Source organism: Dermacentor variabilis, chromosome 9 (genome assembly GCF_050947875.1).
Source record: "Dermacentor variabilis isolate Ectoservices chromosome 9, ASM5094787v1, whole genome shotgun sequence".
In the NCBI taxonomy this organism is placed as follows: Eukaryota; Metazoa; Arthropoda; class Arachnida; order Ixodida; family Ixodidae; genus Dermacentor; species Dermacentor variabilis.
The window spans coordinates 116,448,106-116,452,931 of NC_134576.1; the positions used below are offsets into that span (position 1 = coordinate 116,448,106).

Below are 4,826 nucleotides of genomic sequence, written 5' to 3' on the forward strand. Positions count from 1 at the left end.
CGTGAGTGTGTGCCGCGCGACCCCAGGAAACGTCCTGTCGCCGTGGGGTGCCCGTCGCGCTGGTTTTATCATCCACATTTGCCAAGGAAAAATGAGTATTTTGTGACGTAATTTACAATGCGTACATATTTTTTTGCACGTTCGAATAAGAGATAAATGTTTCATGCGTCGAGTTCGCGTATGTAGCTACTTCGCGCGAATAGCGCTAAAATTCATTTATCGAACAGTGTTATAACCGCAGAAAAACTGGCGTTAGTGTGAGGGTGCTCTGCAGTCTATTGAAATGTCTATTAACTTCGTTATCCACTAAATTTATAAACGTTTTTCCGCAGAGGTATAGTCGTCTCATTGAAACAAACTTTTCCTAAACAATCGTCTTGTGGAACCTGCGCGTGTACACTTAAATACTGACTTGTCATGTTGCAGAATACATTTTTCATAGAATGCGCGAACATACAGGCGTATTGTCGCTGCAGTCTGTATAATGCTGACGGAGGTCCGCGTATGCTGTCGCCAGGTTCGTGTACACAGGGGTGACGGAGGGGTAGTCGAGATCCCGGGGTAGAAAGAGCTCGCGACCAACAGCACTGTGTACATACACCCTGATCCCGTGGCACCCAAAACAGATGCTTCACGCCGGCTTGCGCCTTCGAGGTTTCGATAACCTCGGCCGCTAACGGTGCCATTCTACACTTCGCGCAATTTCTGAACGCCGTTTCAGACACCTGAGGCGCGATGGGTATCCGCTAGAGCGATAGCTACCTCTTCTGCTATCATTGGGTTATTATTGCAATGGCGATTATATGGACACTGCATGGCCCATTTCTGCCGTCACTGTCGGCGTGAGGTTCTGTACATAGTCCAAGGCCGGTAATAGAGAGTTTTAGCCCAGCGGGTTTACGGCCAGCGGAGCGGAGCGGGCGAGCGGAGACACGACTGCGCATGCGTACAACGCTGAAGCGGCCAGCGGTTTTACGGAGCAGCGTTTACGCCCGCTGGAAAGCACTCCCCAGCGGAGGGTATACGCAGCGCGCGAGCGTGCGTAAGCGCGCGCGGGCGTGTATGGGAAATGCAAGATGGCAGCCGCGAACATGAACGCCGGCAGTTCTGCATCGACGACGGCGACTGCGGCGCTGACCCGTACATTAGTACTCAGTATATTATTGACAAATAATGTACTGAGAACATGTAATATATCTTTATTCAACATTTGTTGCATTATAAAAGCTAGCGTAATTCAAATTCATTTCTCAGTAACTCCTATTCGGACCACTAGGTGGGGAAGCAGAGCGCCCCGCTCTCTCCGCTCGAGCGGGTGAGTGATCCGCCGGGCTAAAATTCTTTTTTCGCGAGCCGCTCCGCTGGCGCAACGGTGGAGACCGCGAGCGGAGCGAAACGTAATCCCGCTGAGCTAAAACTCTCTAATATCGTCGCCGCGCGCCGTGAGCCGTACGCGCGAGTGAAAGCGTGCGAGAGCGACCCGGCGATCGCGGCTCAACCTCGCGCACGCAGGTGAGGGAAGCGGGGAGGAAGCGCGCCACCTTCCGTCGCGTGCAAGGATCCGGGGAGAGGGGAGGGAGGGGGAGGGTCTACACCGGGCCGCTGTATCTTGATAGCCTTCTGCGATGGGGACAGAGCGCGGCCCGGCCGCGCGCTGTGTTTTCGCGGCTTGGTTCGCGTTGGAGGGGGGGGGGATGCGATACGCTGCAGGAAAGTGAGTTCGCTCCGCCGCCAAGGTCTGTGAGTGATGGCGCTGGCTAACACTCCCAGGGTTCCACTAGTACACATAAATACCCAAGAAAGTGGATGGGGAAACAGCGCCGCGGTAGCTCAATTGGTAGAGCATCGCACGCGAAATGCGAAGGTTGTGGGTTCGGTTCCCACCTGCGGCAAGTTGTTTTTTCATCCACTTTAATTTCCATTAATTTATCGTTTCTTCATTACATTTATTAAGCACAAGTAATTTCCCCTATGTTGTCCTTGGTGTCAGTGTTTGTTGGCTTCTCATGATATGACTAATAATAATCGGGCCCCTCGGTTAACCCCCTTTCTTCTATATATATAGCATATATATATAATATATAATATATTATATATATATATATATATATATATATATATATATATATATATATATATATATATATATAATGTGGTGATTATTAAGGAGGTAAGAGACGCTTAAATTTCTGCAGCCCATCAGGGAGCGCGGCGCAGCGTCATAGGGGAGAGGAGGAGTAGGAGGAAAAGAGGAAAGAGGAGAGATGGTGAAATGGTTCGTCCGCAGATGGCAGCAGAAGAGGCAGGGACCGGCAGGGGCAGGTGTGCTCAGTGGTATGCTGCTAACCCACTCGCCTCCATGAACTCCACAAGGCTGTAGCGGGGTGGGAACAGCAGGTCAGAGAGTGAGCCAGCAGGAAGGCCCTGCAGTCTATTGGCCTCGAACTGCACTACTGGAAAAGCTGGCGCCACTGTCGGCGTGACGTGCTAGGAGGGAGCACGTGGACATAGCGGCCGCGTCGGCTGCTTCGGGCGCGCCGAAGCGAGCTGAAAACGAGTTTAAATTCCTTCGTACGCTGCGGTCCTCATTTAGTGGCGAAATTTTCCCGCTTCGAGTGTCTCCTTTACAACGCTTCAAAGCACTACAATAGGTAGTGGCTGCCTTTGAAGGCGCGCAACATGGTAGGCTACTGCTCGGTGCCGCAGGGCAGCACGCACGTAACGGAGGCCGGTGTCAGCCTTATTCACACGTAGCCGCAGGAGAAGAAGCTGCGTGAAGCTTGGCTCGCGAAACATAAAACCGGCAAACAGTCATCCGCTACAACTCGGTTATGCAGGGAGCACAGACGCGAGGAAGATTTCTGCTACGTCGCCCGGTCTGTGATGTTCTGAAAACGCGCACTGAGACGCTCGCCCGAGTCCGCTGCCTGACTAATGTCATGACGGTTTGGTCTATGAACTTGTCGATGCTATAGATACTGGCAAGTTCACTGGAGTGGAAAGGAAGCGGTAAGAAGCACATTTAAAAAAAGCATGGCATATGGTCATGTTTGTGTTATGAATTAATGCACTGGATTACAAAAAAGGAGCAGCGGGAAATTGCGCGCTGAGAACACCGATAAACATACAGTGCGACGAAACTCTAGAAATAATATTGAAAGATCAAAGAATTTAGAAGAAGAAAAAAGATTAAATCGTCGCGACAGCACATCACAGTCGCCGTAGCTAGGCGTCGAAGTCTCTATAACGGAATTATTTTTGAACAGTTATAGCGTCCACGCAACAATGGTTGCTTGTATACTGTCAAATGCTCATATTCTGCGGCCTAAAGCTCATGGCACGGTGCGAAAACGCGCGCGCGGAGAAAGCGAAACAGTGCGCGGACAAGCATGCAGACGCGCAGTCGGTCGCTGCGAATCTGCGCGATCGCTGCATTGAGGCTTCATTCTATTACGCTCCATTTAGTTATACAAACACTATAAGAACATATTTCACATAGTTTGCTCTCAGCGTTTACCTACCTTTCACGCAAGAAGCCGGTTCGGGAGACTCCATCGCGGCGACCGCGCGCAGTGGCGTTCACTGTACGTATTCGGTAAGGAGATAGCGTCTGTAAACGATTGTGTGCTTTCAGTTTGCCCAAGATTATTATTTAGACAGTTAGAAACTTCTCTCGTTTCGAAAGTACTTATAGAAATGTCCGGGAGAGCTCGCGTGTGGTGTTTTCAGTGAGCGCTGACAGCAAAACCTATGAGGAGCGCGCCGCATGATGCCTCATACTACGCCAGCGAGGCGCTTCCGATAGATGGCGACTCCGTAACTCCTCGCTCGTGTACACCTAATACGCTTCGTTGCAATGCAGGAGTGCGCCAGCCGCAAGTTCCTCTCTCACCGGCTGTCTTTTCGGAAGAATCACGTGCACATCATGCGGCTGAGAGTGGCGGTTGGGCGCACTAAAACGTACCGCGACATGATTGCGGGTTGGGCCGACGTCTTCTGGCTTTGATCGTTTCGCGTCACAGTCCCTCCTAGTTCTTCCTTCGTTTATGGCTGCAGTGGACATATAACGCGGTGACTATGATGGTGATGATGATGATGAACCGTTGGCAGACCTGCAAGAACACCTCCAAGAAGACCTTCAAGATCTCCAAGCATGTCGAACAAAGCGAGCATTTTCTTTTCCGTCTATCAATGGAAAACGAGTCGAACAAAGCGATGAATTATAGGAAGAGTGGTTTCGCCACAACAGGTGCCTGCCTGGCGCGGTCAGCGCCCCCTACCGCCAGTAGCGTGTCCGGTTGCGCAAGCAGGAGCCGGCGGTGGCGGCGGCAACCAGCTGCAGCAGACGACAACGTCCAGACGATTCGGAAAGCGGACAGAAAGAAGATGCAAAGGGACCGGCGGGTCCGCGCGTTTTTTCTAATTCCGATCGGAATTATAATCCCCGGCGGGGCGCAGCCGCCGCCGTCGCCTCCGCCGCTTTTGCTGCGCTAGCCGGGCGCCAGGGGCCGCTCGTAATCCGCGAAGCGCCTGCGTGACGAAATAAACGAAGCGAGAGAGAGAGAGAGAGAGAGAGAGAGTGACATAAATAAGAGATAGAGAGAGAAAGAGAGAGACAAGAGAGAAAGTACAGAGGAAGGCAGCGAGGTTAACCAGAGAGAGAGAGAGAGATAAGAAAGGAAAAAAAATCTATCGGACTGCACCAGCGACGCACGCGCGCACACAATTCTTGAGAAGCCTGGCGCCTGTAGTTTGCAAAAGCTTTTATTTCTTCATTTGAGTGGGGCGAGTGGGTTTGCAACAAATAAGTTAGTATCACGGTGGAA

The 4,826-nt window shown here is 51.5% G+C and overlaps 1 non-coding gene across 1 annotated transcript; it reads left to right on the forward strand.

Moving 5' to 3' along the window:
* Positions 1 to 1,819: 1,819 nt before the first annotated feature.
* Positions 1,820 to 1,892, forward strand: TRNAS-CGA (transfer RNA serine (anticodon CGA)). The gene has a single exon. It is a non-coding gene; the product is annotated as a tRNA-Ser (tRNA).
* Positions 1,893 to 4,826: the final 2,934 nt, after the last annotated feature.